Here is an 18,689-nt window from a genome sequence, read left to right as displayed (position 1 = left end):
AGTCCGCATCTGACGGTGCCCAGGCTGGTGCTCCGTAATTCCATTCAGAAACCTTAGTGATATTTTTTCAGATCCTGCCATGCACATTTTTCAGAGGATCCACAAAGCTGTAAATGTTGGTGCAACCTCCTTTTGTGGGGGTGGTTGCAAACACCGGGACGTGGCGTGCACCTTGAAATGTCATTAGCTGACTATTAGGCGCACGTATATAAAATACAGAAGGCATGCTGTCGCACATTTTTTGAAGTTTATAAGTGACCTTTATAGAGCATGTGACCATAAGTAATCAATTAATGTGCTAGAGAAGAATACAGATACACCACAATCCTTTCCTAGCATAAACTTCCTGCACATAATCAGGGTTAAAGAGATACTTAATAAATAGATCCATGTTTATCTAATACAATTTTACACTGCTAAGTATTTTGTGTTTATCTTTTGCAGACTGGTAAATTGACAATAAATAGCCATGAATTTCCATCACTGCACTGCATATAGTATTACAGATACTTAAGTAATTTGGCCCAAAAGACAGATTTTTATCTTTCAATATAATTGTATACGCTTAAATAGAAGAATTTGTGAAAGTATGAATTAATAAAAACATTAATATGAATCACATATGTTAGAGTGGAATTGTATGATTATTGATTTAATATCTATCATGTGCTAAGCTTTAGATGCTAATATGTTATGCTATGACTTTAAGAGAAATTAAGCAGATATTATTTTCAGTTTAAAAAGACAGATTATTCAAGGTTGGCCACGCAGCGCCAAGTTCCCATCAACGAAAGATTCCAAGAACATGTAGCAACGTTCTTGATAAGATAAAACCCAAGGACTCAAAGATGGGGGCAGCACAAGGATATTGGCGAAAAGCCTGGAAAGAGATAACACACAAAGAAGAAAGAGTTGTTTGATCTTTGATGTAAAACTGAACTATATATATTGTTAATTGATTTTCTCTCATTATTTTACTGTCTTATAATTGGTTGTTCAGAATCTATACAACTAGACTTACATGTATAAAAATAAGCGCTGAAGTGGTCTCAAATTGGAACAGAATAAAGCTGCTCAGCATTATATCATACAGGTGTTGAGTATTTTCTGTTCACCAGTCGACTGAAAACAAAGAAAGATCTGACTGACATTGAAGGTGCTTGATAGAAGTATCGGTGAACCCCGATACCCCAACATTTCTGGGGGCTCGTCCGGGATGCTCCAATATCTCCACACCTGACGCCACACTCCATTGATGTCCAGAGAACTGCTGAACTAAATCCGGTGAGTAAGACAAAGTGTAGATTTCTACCATCTTACTCTGTTCAGTATTTCTTTGTATATCTAAGGAAAGTCAGTTGAGGTGATTAGAGGGTATTTCATGAACCCAATGTTCAGTCAGAGGAAAGGATAATGAAATGATAAATGTATGGATACTGTAGATTATGATGGATGTAGACAATTTGAGTTAGAAGATAATAAGAGAGTTGAATGTAAGAATTGTACCTGCTGCATTGTTCTGAGAAAATATTCAGGTTGCAAGGGACCTAGACTAAAGGGTGTTACAACTACAAATGCATATTACGGTTTTGTAAGTAATGAAAAAGAACTATATTTTACGTTAGGGTGCATTTGAATGAAGAAATACTACATACTGGCCACAAAATCATATGTTACCAGATTATAAACCTATATGCCCATACACTGATTTGAGGGGAAGAATCGGATCAGCCATAAATGCCAGCCTTTTAATCTACAGCCAATAAACCTTACATCTGGTGTTCCTAGGGCAGACTAGGAGGTAAAGGATTAAAGATACTTATAGTCTGTACAAAGGGGAAAATTGTATTGCCTTATCCCACTTATAAGACATTGTATCCCAGATACTGACAGTACTGTGACCAGTAACCCAGTAAATGGGGGCACAGAACAGTAAGATGCCTACTATAGGCAAGCCTATGGATATAATGAAAAAGAGAGAAGGTAGTAAAGCTCTTAAAAGAATTCATAAAGTACTCAAGAGAGCAGGATTTCCCCCAGAAGGGACATTAGACTTACAGAAATGGTTTTATTTGAATAATAAAGAATGGATAAAAAGGCTTGGCTATGAAGATCAGGTCAATGTGTGGATATGCTAAATGTATGTTTGATCTTGCGCAGCTGAATGAGTGAGATGTGCCCCTCCCTTATTCTTTGTAAAAGATTTCAGTGTGTTGAGATAAGAAGCACTCTGTTTTTTGTTATCTGACAATGTATGTAATGCTGATAAAATATGTCCGGAGTGCTGAGTGATAATGACATGTTGAGGCTAACTTGTATTTAGTCTAATGCTGGGACTTGTAGTTCCACAGCAGTAGGCTGGAAGGTATCAGCTGATTTTTCTTTCTCTGTATGTGAGTTTTGTCTCCGTCTTACTTCGTGTGAGGGAGATCTGTGTTTGTCTGTCTTGTCTGTTTTTTTTTTTTGTTTTTTTTTTTATAAGAGACATGTTTCAAGGTTAAAGAAGTTGTACATTTTTGTAAATAATATAATGCCTGCCTGCTTAATTCTAAGCTTTTAAAGAGATGCATAACAAGTGTTTAAATGTTTTGGTCCGTCATTACACGATTCAGTGGACGGACAAGTTGGCTGGGGTCCAACAAGCCGTTTCTGTATTTGAACAAAATAATTTTGTTTCTGAAATTTGAGAAAAATAGCTTTCTCTTTAATGAAGTTGAGAATTGTGGGAATGAGCCTTTACATGAAGATATATATTACAAGCTGTTTTTATCTGTGTGAAAATGGTGCTGATGAATGTTCTCAGAAATAAGGAGGGTTTGTTATGCCCATAAAGAAATGTTACGAGATAAAATGTCGTCTGTGAGCGAGAATTGTGAATAAATATTTGTACTTTAAACATGGAAATCACAGAATCTGGAAATATGTGTGAATATTTGGTTTACAAAGAGATGATGAGAAAGGAGTGGCTTTGAACACTCGCCCAGGTCTCGTCACTTTGACATTCCCTGTTTGTGAGATTAGGGACTGCCCCTTTGAGGAAATCAGTTTTTCATTGCATGGAACGCATAGCGTCACAGTTAAGCTACAAAGAGAAACTTTTAAACAAGTGTCGTATTAGCAGCAGTTCAATGTGAATTAATAACAGTTACTGTAATTCCTAGTGAATAAATGTTAATCTCTATGCAAAAGTTTTTTTCTTCACAGAAGCTCTCCAGCTACAAAGCACCCTTTCAATCCAGATTGAATTTATCCAACTTCCAATGAATAGAAGTTTGCAATGTTTTGATCCACAGCTACAACAAACATAAGTAGAAACTAATCAAGAATTTAAAAACCGTAGACTCTGCTGAGTAATGATTACCTTGTTTTGGAAAGAGATATTAGAGTTTATGTGCTATTCGCATAGCAAATGCATGAACCAGATGGTTTTTCTGTATGTGCAGAAAGCAAAAGGTTTTTATTTTTATCCTCATAAGAATTTTGAGTCAATCAGTGTTGTAAACGCATTCACTGCAATTATTTACTGTGCTATAATAGTAGTATACTGCAAGTCCTTCTTTGTATCGTGGGTATAGTAATGCATTGATGGGAATTCAATATTTGTACGGAAATGAAAAAGATTTAAGACTTTATGAGCTATTATCTGTGTTTTTGCATTAGTAATTCTGGGTGATAGTAAGACATTTACACTCTCCACTGAGCAAAACCAAATGTTTAACCAATTTTAAGCTAAAGCAACTTCAGCACCAGCACTGGCTTTGCCAGATTGTGACAGAGCTACTCAAGCACACAAAGTTGAAGGCTTCACTCAAGATAATGCCCAACATCGCAGACTGTTTAAGACCAGATTCCTCAATGGCCTTTCTGAAACATATCGTCAACAATTGTTCCTTATAAGACCAGAAGTAGTAACAATGGAAATGCAATCCATGCTCCAAGTCCTAGAAGGTATAGAAGACCGGGAAAAGGAGAAGCAGAGGAAAGTCAAAGACAAGTCCCAAACCGTTCATGTGGTCCAAGAAAATCAAGACTGGAAGGTTCGTACAGACACAAGAGGTGCACCTGAGCAATAAATAAAGGAAAAAGGAAATATGACTCTGGCAGAAATGAAAAAACAAGGAGTTTGTTTCTTTTGCAAATAAAGAGGCCACATGAAAAGAGATTGCATTAAGCATAAGAAATGGCTGGAAAGAAGAAATCAACAAGCTACAGACCAACAACTGGCATAGGAAATTGGCACTCCAACGTACCTCCGGCTCACATATAACCAAACTCTGAAAGATGACTTAACTAAAGGCCTAATGAATATCATATTACCCAATGGTCAAGAACGTGAGTGTCTAATTGATACTGGAGCAAGCCACACTGTATTAAGAAAACAGGAGGTACCTCAACAACTATTAACAGAAATTTATTTACCTGCTACAGGCCTAGCAGGAAAAGAAGTAAAACTAACAGAAAGTAAACCAGTTACACTTTTAGTAGGTGAAGAGACAATTGAAGTACCAATACAATTTCTCAGTTCCTCATCTTGTCCCTATAATCTGTTGGGAGCAGATGTACTTTCAAAGATACAAGTCAGTATCAAATACACCCCAACTGGAGTAAAACTCACAAGTCAACTCCCATCTCCAGTCCAAGAAGAGCTTACAGCAGCAATCTACATGCTGGAGCAGATGAGCACATGTCACAAGGATAAGACTGTTAATCTACCAGATTGGCTGAACATAGTACCAGACAAGTTATGGTCCAAAGGAAAACACGATGTGGGCACACTTAAAGTAAATCCTGTAAAACTGACACTAAAGCCAGGAACACATCCTGTCTCAATTAAACAGTACCCACTTGCTGCAGCTCAAACCAAAGCGATATCAGAACAAATACAAGAATATCTACAAATAGGGGTGTTAAGAAAATGTCGCTCTCCTTATTCTACAACCCTATTCCCAGTAAAGAAACAAGATGTTGGACAAGGGGGTGCAATACTGGATGGTTTATGACCTAAGAGAGGTCAACAAAAGACTTCTGATCAACACTCCCATTGTACCCAACCCCCACACTTTGCTTAATCAGATACCGCCAAATGCAAAATGGTTTTCAGTAATTGACTTGGCAAATGCTTTCTTCTCAGTCCCAATCACAGAAGATAGTCAACTCCTTCTAGCCTTCACCCATGATGGAAACCAATATTGTTGGACAAGACTCTCTCAAGGAGGAGCCACAAGCCTATCAGAATTTTCAGAAGCAATGGCACTAATTCTCCAAGGATGGAGGCCTATCAATCCAACTACTCAACTTATTCAATATGTAGATGATCTCATGGTGGCTGCGGAAGCTGAAGAAGAATGCAAAGCAGAAACACTGTCATTACTTTGTTTTCTGGCCGAACAAGACTGCAGAATATCACAAAGCAAGTTGCAACTAGTACAGGAAAAAGTAATATTCTTAGCACATTGTATCTCTGCAGGAACCAGACATCTTACAACTGAAAGAGTTAAAGTTATACGAGACATGAAGACACCAAAAACAGTCAAAGAAATCAGAGCCTTTTTGGGACTCCTCGGATATTGCAGAGAGTGGATTCCCTCAGCTTCAATTCTTATGCAACCACTGTATGAATGCTTGAGGAAACAACAGGGAACAGAACCACTCAATATAACTGAAATAGAGAATGCAGTGCAAGCCCTGAAACATGCTATCTCTACTGCACCAGCACTTGGACTACCAGACTATCTGAAGCCTTTCACATTGTTCTGCCATGAGCAGTCAGGACATGCTCTTGGAGTCCTCACACAGAAACATGGAATGAAGCAAAGGCCACTGGCCTATTATTCTGCACAACTCGATCCAGTTATAAGAGGTTCTCCATCATGTATACAAGCAGTAGCAGCAGCAATACTGAAAGAAAAGGTAGCAGATATGGTATTGGACCATGCACTTATTATTCAAGTTCCACATGCAGTCACAGAAATTCTTAATCAAGCAAAAACAAGACATTTGTCTGCAGCTAGACTAACTAAATATCAGGTAGCCTTGCTCAGCGCCTCACATGTAACAATTACCAATTGCACAGTCCTCAATCCAGTAACCCTGCTCCCCATTGATGATTCAGAAGAGAGGAGTAAGGGGAGTCGCAAAGAAGATGAATCATCAGACAGGGGATATGAGGACCTGAGTGAAGTGTCTGAAGAAGAAACTGAAGAAATACACACACAAAAATTTTCACATGATTGTTTGGAACTTATGAAATTAGAAACTTGAGCTTTGCATAATGTTACTGACACACCACTCTCAGATGCAACCCTAACTCTTTATGTAGATGGATCTAGATACTATGTGGATGGAGTTCCATATACAGGTTATGCCATCACAACTGAGGAAGAGGTGCTTGACTCAGGAACACTGTCTAATGGAGCATCAGCACAAGAAGCAGAATTGATAGCTCTAACTAAAGCTGGTGTATATGCAGAAGGACAAAAAGCCAATGTATATACAGATTCACGTTATGCCTGGGGAGTGGCGCATGACTTCGGTCCCATTTGGAAAAGCAGAGATTTCCAAGAATCAAATGGAAAATCCATCAAACATGCAAACTTGATTAATGAACTGTTTAGAGCATTGGAACTCCCTAAACAAGTGGGAATTATAAAGGTTCAAGCTCACACTAGAGAACAAACTCCAGAAGCAAGAGGAAATAACTTTGCAGATCAAGCAGCAAAAAAAGGCAGCCCTCCAACCAAAGAATACTACATTTCTTGTAGACTCAACAGAAGGTGACACAGACAAATTTCAATTCCCAGACCTACAAAGCCTTAAAGACTTTCAGAAACAAGCAACAAAGGAAGAAAAGAATAAGTGGGAAAAAGAAGGTGCACAGCTTGATGAGCAAGGAATATGGTCAAAAGAAAATAAATGGTGCCTACCAAGAGCCTTATACCCAGTAATGACTCAGATTGCACATGGACAAGTACATCATTCCAAAGAGGCAATGACTAATAGGGTATGGAAAAATTGGATTGCCCCTGGATTTAACTGTGCGGACACAAACTGTGTGGCAGCTTGCTGGATATGTGGAATACACAATTTAGGGCAAAGAGTAAAGACCCCAAAGGCTTTCTATCCCTTTCAGAGACTTCAGATCGACTATATACAACTTCCTAAATGTGGTACCTACGAGTATGTGTTAGAAGGAAAAGCTACTGCTAAAAATACAGCAAAGAAATTAATCTCAGAAGTCATCTATAGATATGGCATACCTGAAGTTATTGAATCAGATAGAGGTACAACCTTTACAGAAGAGATAATGAAGCATGTAATGAAGAACTTGGGAGTATCACAAGCTTTTCACACTCCTTATAGGCCACCAGCAGGTGGGAGGGTAGAAAGGCTTAATAGTGACATTATATTAAAACTACAGAAAATGATGCAAGAAACCAAAAAGACTTGGTTAGAATATTTACCAATAGTTCTGTTTAACATTAGAACTACACTTATGAAGAGACACAGGTTTAGCACCAAATGAGATACTGTTTGGCACAGCACACAGAACAGGCTGTTATTTTCCATAGCAACTACAGCATGTACGTGGTGATTTGTTGAACTATGTTGCTTTATTACAGAAACAACTAACTGAAATACATGGTCAAATGTTCTCCTTCATTCCAGACCCTAATTTTGATACAGGTACCCATAAACTGCTATCTGGTGACTGGGTGGTCATAAGAAAGCACATCAGGAGACGTCTTGAACCCAGATATAAGGGTCCTTATCAAGTCCTGTTGATGACTACCATGGCAGTGAAAGTACAGGAAAAAGACACCTGGAAAGTCTTCAAATCAGGGGAGTCTTGTTCTGATAAATAGAAATGACTGTCTTATGGTATTGATATGTCTTACCAGAATATTTCTGCCTGAAGTAGGGGTCAAGGCCTCCCTAACCCAGTATGAAACAGACAGATAAGTGACAAATTGCCTATGTCACTGTGAGAAACAGAAGGGGAAGGAGTGCTCAACAATTTGCACTCATAGGAGAATAAACTTTGAAAATGCCTTTGTGAATACATAACCTCATTGGCAAAGTTGTCATTTTGAATATTGGGAATATTGCCATTAGTAGCAAAGGGTTTGGCAATCCAGCTCATTGTATATGTGGTAGAGAAAATTGTTGTATGGCTGATTAAGAAATTACTGACACTTGATTGTTGTTCCTGCAGGAAAAATAATGAGCTTCCAGAACCAGTAATGATCACAGAAATTTCTACAAGTTTAATGTCTGAGACAAACAGTGAACATTATGAACAATGGTCAACAATCAAACCAAAAACCTGCACAGTCTGCAACAAGAGATTGACAGTGACCATCGAGAAACCAGAATGAAAATTGATGTCCTATTCATTAGTGGGACATATTTGTTAAAGAATCTTATTCCATATAGAAAGCAATGAATATCTTGATTCATCCATTGATACTAATTCTTCTTGTACTAACTATAATGATTATATGGAACTGCTACTTAAAATGTAATACAAGAAAGTTTTTGAATAGATATCAGCAAAGTATTCCCCTCTATGCAACGAGATAAAACATTAAGTAGGGAAAGAAAAGTTATGGTGATAAAGTACCAGAGATGTGCTTAATGAATTCTTGTTCTAATCATATGGGGTCCTTATGATACCATATGTTTAAATGTAGGTACTAACTGTCTTCTGCTGAGTATCGCCATGACTGATAGGTAGAGGTTAATAGTTGATATTTAATCAAAGAGGGGAATGTTAGAGTGGAATTGTATGATTATTGATTTAATATCTATCATGTGCTAAGCTTTAGATGCTAATATGTTATGCTATGACTTTAAGAGAAATTAAGCAGATATTATTTTCAGTTTAAAAAGACAGATTATTCAAGGTTGGCCACGCAGCGCCAAGTTCCCATCAACGAAAGATTCCAAGAACATGTAGCAACGTTCTTGATAAGATAAAACCCAAGGACTCAAAGATGGGGGCAGCACAAGGATATTGGCGAAAAGCCTGGAAAGAGATAACACACAAAGAAGAAAGAGTTGTTTGATCTTTGATGTAAAACTGAACTATATATATTGTTAATTGATTTTCTCTCATTATTTTACTGTCTTATAATTGGTTGTTCAGAATCTATACAACTAGACTTACATGTATAAAAATAAGCGCTGAAGTGGTCTCAAATTGGAACAGAATAAAGCTGCTCAGCATTATATCATACAGGTGTTGAGTATTTTCTGTTCACCAGTCGACTGAAAACAAAGAAAGATCTGACTGACATTGAAGGTGCTTGATAGAAGTATCGGTGAACCCCGATACCCCAACACATAAAACATGACTCTTGGGACCTAATTCATTTGAACACCTTAAGCATGATCTCATTATATCGCATACATTATTGCTTTTGTATAATACGGCTGTTATGTTTTTATGCTGTTATTTTTTATGATGCATTATGTTTTTCTATATAACAGCTGTATCTAACTGCATTCTCTAAACATTTTGCAGCAGTGTTTATGACCCAGTTGACTCCAACTATCATTGCATTGAGCAATATCTTGAGGGGTTTTATCATTTTTTTTTTTAATTTTTTTTTTTAAAGTCTACTTTTCAGCATTCAAAGTAATTAACTGACATAACTATATACTGAATCACAGAAATGCTGCTAAAGCATAAGATAATATGTTTTACAGTGCAATACCCTACCCTATTTTGTCATAGTTGGAGAAAATAGGCATTATGCCTTAGATTGTAAGCTCTTTTAGCAGGGCCCTCCATCATCATGTCCTCTTCATCCTGTTTACCTCTGCCCTAGCTCCCCTCTCTTTTCACCTTTTTGTCACTCAACTCCTGCAGCTCTCTCTCCTCTTCTCCCTAGCCTCTGCATCTCCTTCATTGTCCGATCCTGCTAGTGGTGTCCTTGTGGGCTCAGGCTCAGCCTCCTTTCTTCACTCCCCACCTCTCTCCCCCCCGTCCCACTCTCTCTGTGCACTGGTAGCAGGGCCGGATTAACCATAGGGCTAACTGGGCTACAGCCCAGGGGCCTCGGGCATCCAGGGGGCCTTTTTAAGTGCTCAGCAGCACTTTCACTGCGGTCCTTCCCCGGCGCGCTGTAGTTTCCTTACTGAGGAGATCTCGTGAGTCTCACTCTCATGAGATCTCCTCAGTAAAGAGCATACAGAGCGCCGGGGAAGGACTGCAATGCCTGGAGGAGGTTAGTGCTTTGGGGGCGGTTCAGATCACGGGGGGGCCTCACGGGGGAATGGAGGCCCCCTTAGCCCAGGGGCCTCCATTCCCTTAATCCGGCCCTGACTGGTAGTCCCTCTTACCTCTTTGTTTTTGCACCTGTTCTCTGCTTAGTTTGGCATTGTTGTACTTTTTGTACTTATTGCAGTCTGTTATGCCTGAATGCCGAGTACTGTTACCCTGTACTGTTGTCCCACGGTCTATGTACGCTGCTGCGGACCCTTTGTGGTGCCTCAAATAAACAATAAAAATAATAATAATAATTATATCTTAAATATTTTGTTTTGGTAGCCTATTCATTGAATGAACACTTTCACAAACAATGTTCTTAGAAAGGTATATTATTCTTTCATAAAATGGATTATTTTGTGAGTCACTTGCAGAACATTTTCCTTGGAAGAGAGAAATTGTTCCTAACAGACAGAACAATGCAGTATGTGCCCATATGACAAAGCAAGTGTCTGACTGATTCACCTTTCTGTCAGAACATGGCAGTAGTAGATCTTCTTTGAGTAGGTGATTTAGCCATTTAAGCTTGAGGGATTAAATTTGCTTGAGAAAGTGTAAGAGGGATTATATATTATTATTATTATTTATTATTTTATTATGTAATTTATTAAGTACTGCACATGCCAATAATTCTCTTTAAAGGTTTAGTACATTGACAACAATCGGGCCGTAGGAAATTTAAAAGAAGGTGGAGGTGGCCTGTGATTGGTTTGCCATGACTCTAAATGCAAATCCAACTGTTTAAAATACATTGATTAGCAGGTGGGAAAGGCCCTTTAAATAAAAAATACACAACATGAGGCTGCAAGATCATTATTTGCAGCCCACAAGAAGCAAGGGAATCCAGGTCACCAAGACAGAAATACTAGAGTCCAGAGTCCTCCTGTATCTGTCCTGTCCCTTATTGCACCAGGTCTGTAAGGGAAGGGCCATCTTTACAGCATTATAGGTCCCCGCCCAAAGCAGTGCACTGGGGCCCTACCTACACAACCACTTACAAAAGTAAAAATGTACATTACTGATAGAATTAAGCTTATATTTATTGGTAACTCCAACAAAATCAGTGTTTAAACATTAAAAAGAAAAGAAAATCGAAACAAAGTCACTGTTGCATCATAGCATTCAAACTTCATTCCACTCTGTTCCATTTTTTTCAATATTTACGTTTAGCAGATAGCAATGAGAGGCAACTGACATACTGTTAAAATATTAGAAGAACTTTATTATAGCTTTACAGCTTCAAAAAAATTATGTGTGTTGATTTTGCTATATTTATGTACTATTAGCACGTGTACGTTGTTTTCGCCAAGGTCAAGATATGTATTTGCAACAGCAAGATCGCATGTACAGATAGCAGCTGACACTGAGATGATTAGTCCACCAAAACCTTTTAATAAAGAGGGTTTGAAGGTTCTGAATAAGTTGGCAAGCCTATGGTGCCCCTATGCTTGTGGGGCCCCGGGCAACTGCCCAGCGTGCCCATGCGTTAAGATGACTCTATGTGAGGATGAGGACTGTGACAATTTGGTCAGTATCCTGCTGGACTCTGATTTACTGCCAGGCTGTCACTGGTTTAATCTTGTGAGATTACGTTTCGCTGCCGCTGCCTGGGACCCACTTTGTCCTCACCTCAGGATAGGTAAGAAGATTGATGGTAATAATTCAGACAGTTGGATTAGGACTGGGGGTGGGGAAATATGCTGGAGTGGTTGGCTAAAGGCAGATATGTGCTACAGGTGAGGGGGTTAAATGTGTTACAGATGTGAGAGGGGGCTGTGTTACTAAGGTGAGGAAGGGGGACAAATGTGTGACAGGTTTGGGACATTGCATGCTCCCTCTGGTGCACAATGTTGAGAGGTGTGGACAGGGCTGCCAAGAGGAATTCAGGGCCCGGGTACAACAAATTCATGGGGCCCCCCTCATAGTCAAGTAAGCCCCCCCAAAAAAAATCAGGGGTGTGGTCATACATTCAGGGGCGTGGCAATGCGTCGTTGGGGCGTGGCTAGCCTAACAACGGTGCAATTTTTTGGGGGTGTGTGGTCATACATTTGGGGCGTGGCAATGCGCCGTTGGGGCGTGGCTAGCACATCAAAATCACTAGGTCCTGAATTCACCAGAACGTCACATATGTCCCAGCACTCCTGACTTTTAAGACATCTACCACCACAGTGTAGTATACAAAGAATGCAGTGTGTACACAAAGAGTTCAGTCTTGGCCTGCATGCTTACATTGGGCACGACACTCACCAAAAATTCCCATTGTCCCTACTAGAATCACAACATTTCACACACTCTGCTGCTCTCTCCTACCTGTTCTTCTCCATTTCACCACCTGTAGCTGCTGGTTTCTTTAGTTGTGGCTTTGTCTGCATCATGGAATGTTGAAGGACCTATTTGGGGGGAAAAATGGCTACATTTAGAAAATTACAGCCAGACGCAGCGTTAAATCAATAGCACCCACGATTAATAATTAGGCCTTCCTCCAGCCCCAACATTAAAATAATATTATTCACATTTATTAAATAAACCTATTTCCCTTCCTGCAAACAGCCTAGCAATACCTATTTCCCGCAACCATCACTGTCATTAATAAATTCATAGTCACATTTAATAAATAGACCTCATTCTCCCTAAACTCACCCCCATATTCAATAGCCCCCAAACCACCCCATCTTAAATTAATAGTCCCCATTATTAAATGTGCCTCTCCCCTTTTTTTTTTTAACTCTGTGCTTCTCTCCCCTTTTTTATTTATCCTGTTTCTCTCCCCTTTTTATTTTAACTCTGTGCTTCTCTCCCTTTTTATTTATTCTCTTTCTCTCCCCCTTTATAACTATTCTGTTTCTCTCCCCTTTTTTATTTATTGTTTCTCTCCTTTTTTATTTATTGTTTCTCTCCTTTTTTATTTGTTGTTTCTCTCCTCTTTTTTATTTATTGTTTCTCTCCTTTTTTATTTATTGTTTCTCTCCTTTTTTATTTATTGTGTCTCTCCCCTTTTTTATTTACTGTTTCTCTGCCCTTTTTTATTTATTGTTTCTCTCTACTTTTTTATTTATTCTCAGCCTCTCTCCCCTGTTGTTTTACTCCCCCTTCTTTATAGCACTGTCCCTTTCCACCCCTTGCCTCTCCGTTTCTTTACTTACCTCCTGTCAGCTTCTTTCTTCTTCTCTTCTGTCTTCTCTTCTTTCTTCTAGCTGTGTCTTGTCCGGCGCTCCTCACTGACTGACGGGCGTGACTTGATGACGTCACACCCGACAGTCAGTGTGAATGGAGAAGAGGAGAGGAGGGACGCGGCGCCGCACTCACGTGAGTATTTTTTTTTTCTTGTTTTGTTTTATTGTTCCAGTTCCCCCCACCAACGAACCGACCCGACCCCCGCCCGCCGCGGAGAAAAAAAAAAATACATAAAAAAAAAGCAAGATAAAAAAAATAAAAAATTAAAATTACAAATTAGAACCGAGGGCCCGGCCCGGGCCCCCTGGCAAGCCGAGCCCAGGTAAAATGTACCCGCTCCCCCCCCTCTCGGCGGCCCTGGGTGTGGAATAACTATAAATAGCTGCCTATTTTTCTGAAGTAAATTCTATGAATTTTACATTTTTTTGGAATGATATATTTTATTATAACCCTTCAAATGAGGGCAATCTTACACTGTGGCCCTCTGATTAAAAATGCAATTTGTCAATTTGGATCAGAGAAAATCGCTTATTTGGTGTCCCGTTCATTTTTCCTCTCTTTCTACATCTACTAGTCCATGAAGTGAATAATCTTTATTTGGATTTTGATTGTGAGTCTATTTGATGTTTCTCTTTTTGTAGTATTGTATTGTAGTTAATGTGGTTGTTATTATTATGATTTTAAGCAATCATTTAAACTGGAGGGCACTACACATTTCATACATGGATATTGTTAAGTACATCTCTGTACTTTCAATGTAAAATGCACAGTGCTTTACAAATCACAGGTTCACAATTGGGATATTGGAAGTATTAAAACTGATGAAGATAGACAAGTATGATTTATTCAGTACTTTTAAAGTAAAATTAATTAATTGTTTAAATCATGAAATCTAATTTAGAACTTTATACATTAGCTAATGCTATCGTTAAATAAAGCATATTGCCAAGAAGTGTGAAATGACAAGAGAAATATATTGGGTGAAATGCTGTTGATTTGCTAATCTCTATTTTAATTCCATGAATACAAATGCAGGTATTTTGGGAGGTATTGTTCCTTGAGCAGTTATTTAGGCAATTTCTGGGTAGGGTTTACGTGAATCATGGAAGCTGCCTTATTTGTTTTGATTTTCTAGTTGGGAATGTTGGCATGTATGCATATCCACCGCTTCGTTAATTTGTGAATGGTGAATGTTGTTTATGTGTCATAAAATTGTGTTTTCGCTACCGTTCTCCATAAATCTATGGCCATGCCATTTTTCAGGTGCAGAAGCAGTCCCAGAAGAATGCTTACAGTACAAGCTTTGAAGTTCTTCCAATTTGTTTGCAAATTAAATGTAATGCTTGGTGGTAATCAGTATCCCGATGCTTGGAATATTGACATCCACTATACCTAGACAACAAACAGAGAGTTGCGCAGGAATTGCCTGATAAAACATTTATTAAATCAGATCATGTGAGAGCAACCAATGTAAAGCTTTCCACTATACCTACAAAAAAAATAAAAAACAAAGACTGAGAAAATGACCTAATTAAAATGTACACTTACCTTAACCCCGACGGCGCTTCATTCTGACATGACCAAAGACAGCGACATCTACATTTAAAGTGATATGTTAATGTTAGGGTTAGGCGGTAGGAGTTAGGGTTAGGAGTTAGGATTAGGGTTACGGTGCGCCGAACGACGTTAACTTACATGATGTCAGAATGAAGCGCCGGCATCCAGCATCTTCCAATTTAACAGCAGTCGCATAGCAGTGCTTTCGGTAATCTACGCTGTCATGGATAAGCTAAGTGTATATTTTAACTAAGTCGTTATTTCACTTTTCAGTTTTTTTTGTAAGTATAGTGGGTGTCAGTATCCCAAGCGTAGGGATATTGTACCCAACCTGTAATGCTAGCCATAATCACTGCGTTATCAAAGCTAATACTGGGCAATTGTCCAAACATCACAGTGTGATATAACTTTAATGTCTGGTAATAAAACTAGGACCATTACTGGCCATGTTCATAAATGCAGTTGGAGGATGATCCCTATTGGCCTGTACATCCCGCCATTTTCCAACCACACAAACAGGCCGCTGTAACCCAATAAGTGATGCAGTCGTGTGTTGCAAAATTAGACATTAACCCTGTTGCGTGACCCTCACACCGAGCTGCCACTTCAGCCACTCGTGTTACTTTAAGAACATAATTCTTTCTGGAATCTATGCACTGATAATGAAAGTTTAAATACAGTTGATGTGATAGATAGTATATGGACGTAACACACTTGAATAAGGAAAGTCATTTTCCACTCTATAACAATTTGTCAATTAAATAAGTATTTGTTACACTGTTTTTCCAGTCCTGTTGTATGTAAATATGTCTAGCTTTTGAAGAGCTTGCTTGTTATTGAGATGGTGCATAGCACCCTACAAGTATTTTTCAGTGTGTTTCCATGCATTTATTAGTGCTTTCCATGCATTTATTAGAGTAAGAAAAATACATTAAAATAGTTTATATTAGTTTCAGTAACACCTTTCACACATTTCAAATTTTAGTGCTACATTTGAGAAATTAGGTCGCATAATGGACTGTTTTTAATGTGTTACTGTGCATTACTTTTATAATGGGAGCCTAACAAAAAATCAATGCGCTTTTAATTTGTTAGTAATTTTGCATATATTAAAAATGAATTGTACTTCCTTTGTTTTCAGGAAGAGATATGGTACAGCATACACGCAATCGTTTACTGTGACTTCACACAGAAAACTACACCAAAAACTGGTGGAATCAAGAACTTCTAAATGACCTTTTGTCAACATTGGCGAAAGCATGTTGGTCTCTACACATCATTATCAATAACACAGTCCATTTCATTATGATATAAGTTAAAACATGACAAAATCACATTAATTATAAACTCATCATCAGTGTATACTTTGCCCCAGAGGTCGGGCACCCACAAGAGATATGCCTCCTAACAGGTGTATAGTCAGCTGTGTCCAAGTCTGTCACATTTACGAGAACAGCCCCTTACTGTTCCCGGCCTATACTTGCACTCCCCTTCCCTGCGTCAGTCTGCCTCTCTAAACATGAGTAGTAAGTGTGACCTGGTCTGCATGTGGACTGAAGCGTAGTTCTGTTTGTCCAACTCTACATGAAGCCCATATTTAACAATTGCCGTTTTTTTGGCACGGTCATTATTTTCATTCCTTATCACAATGATAAGGCATGATATATCGTGACCATTTCCAATCTCTTCTGTTGTCTGAAGATCATTCTACCGCAATGCTCCTCCCATAGGCTTTAATGACTATCACCATCTTCAGATGATGTTAGCCATCGGGCACAAGATCTGAAAATATTTGATTGTCAGAGCTTGTTAAATCATGAACCCTATGGGGACTGCTATTGTTTACAATAACAGTGGAACTGCAGGAGATATATCCGATCCCCTAGTTATAAATAGAGGGGATACTTAAATTTACTATTTTGGGAGTATTAGTCTCTTGTTAAATAGGTCCTTAATCCTTTACAACACTTTTAATTCAATGAATTGTCGTTAAATGATTGTTTCAACTTAAAACATATATCATGCAACATAGGCTACCACATGTTGCTGTTTTCTGAGTATTTTGCCTTCTCCACAGCATAAGGCTATACCCCCCTGGCAACATATAGGCAAGTGCCCACTGGAGGGCATGGGATAAACGCATGATGCCTCAAGAGGCATGGCGAATTAATGATGCTGCAGGAGAGTGTCTTGCTGTGGGTGTGGCTAAGCTGTAAGACATAAAGAGCCTCCAGAATATAGCTATGATTTAAGAAACCATTCCTTATCAGAAGTCCCACACAGCAGTCAGTGTTATTACTCAAAACTAGTGTATTGGCGTTCCCAGAGATTATAGGGTCCATGGCCTGCTGTCACATTGTCTGCTGGAGCTGTGAGTGTAACAGGAACCACCCAGAGTGTACATTTTACTTGCAAAAACAGACAGCAGGATTACCACAAATACACAGGTTCGGAGAGACAGCCCCAAGGCAAAAAGAGACAGCACCCAGCGGAACCTGAGCTGCCAAGTTTCTCTGAGGCCAGTCTGCCAGTGTTATCTAGTACATTCTGTGTACCACATGTCTGCACCACACCCTGTTACCTGTTATCATCCACCCACAGCACTGAGGCAACCCTGAGGCACAAGAGATAGCTTTGCTGGTACCCAGGTGGATGTTTGAGATAAGTTACAGAGGTGCTTGCAGAAACAAACCCACACCACCACATCAATGATCTGGGAGCTACATATGGATAGTCCTGGTTCTGCCAGTGGATAATGTTAATAGTAGCATGCTTATTTTTCCAGAATCCAGACACTTGTTGCACCTTAACAGAAATATTGGACATAGGATGCTATAACTGTTCCAATGCATTTGGCAACTAATAAGTAGTAATTGGCTTTTATAAAAGCTTCATGTCACATGGGTATCCCGTTTCTCTGCTTCAAACTATGGGAGCACAAACCATTGTAAATGATATCTTTATAAATATATATAATGTTGCTAAAACAGCATAGAGCATTTATAGGTTGGACTTCACTTCCATTTGTAGCTGAGTCATGTTTTGATCTATGGGTCACAAATGTCCTACTGAATAATTTGATTTTAATGAGGTTATAGGATTAAATAACCTAAGTACTTTGTATGAAACCAGAGTAGAAGTAGATTGGATGATGAGCTGTAATCTTTTAATCAAAGACACAGGGCAGAAAGACTGTACATAAATGAAAATGTCATCATATTAAAAACAAGGAAAAAAGAGAGAATTGCTGCAATGTGCTTCTGCCATGTTAATATATAACCTTTTTTAATATAATGCTGTAAATATAATGCCCAAAGTGTCAAATTAAGATACCAAATAGTATATATTTCATACTGAAGACATTGGAAGCAGCGTTCCAGATTGCTCATTAGTAAATTCTAATAATGTCTCACACAAAAATGAAGGTCTATTAATATTTTGTCCTTAGATTCACATTTACAAGAAAAATACTATGCACGCTGTAAGTACCATTTGCAAGTTAGCATGAGAATTCATCAGACTGAATAATTCAAGTTGCTGAAACCACTCTGAGCATTATCAAACTTTAAAAATATACAAAGTTATTTTAATATCGGGGGATAAAAAATGTTATTTCACAAACACATATATATATATATATATATATATTGAATCATAGGGGTCTTCTACTTAAGTGTGGGTATAAGAA

The 18,689-nt window shown here is 38.6% G+C and overlaps 1 long non-coding RNA gene across 1 annotated transcript; it reads left to right on the top strand.

Moving 5' to 3' along the window:
• The first annotated feature begins 2,801 nt into the window (after positions 1-2,801).
• Positions 2,802-9,235, top strand: LOC142139631 (uncharacterized). The gene is made up of 2 exons (XR_012688244.1): positions 2,802-3,308; positions 7,666-9,235. It is a non-coding gene; the product is annotated as an uncharacterized LOC142139631 (long non-coding RNA).
• The last annotated feature ends 9,454 nt before the right edge of the window (positions 9,236-18,689 follow it).

This window comes from Mixophyes fleayi, chromosome 1 (assembly GCF_038048845.1).
Source record: "Mixophyes fleayi isolate aMixFle1 chromosome 1, aMixFle1.hap1, whole genome shotgun sequence".
In the NCBI taxonomy this organism is placed as follows: Eukaryota; Metazoa; Chordata; class Amphibia; order Anura; family Limnodynastidae; genus Mixophyes; species Mixophyes fleayi.
This window is presented reverse-complemented; position numbering and strand designations above follow the sequence as displayed.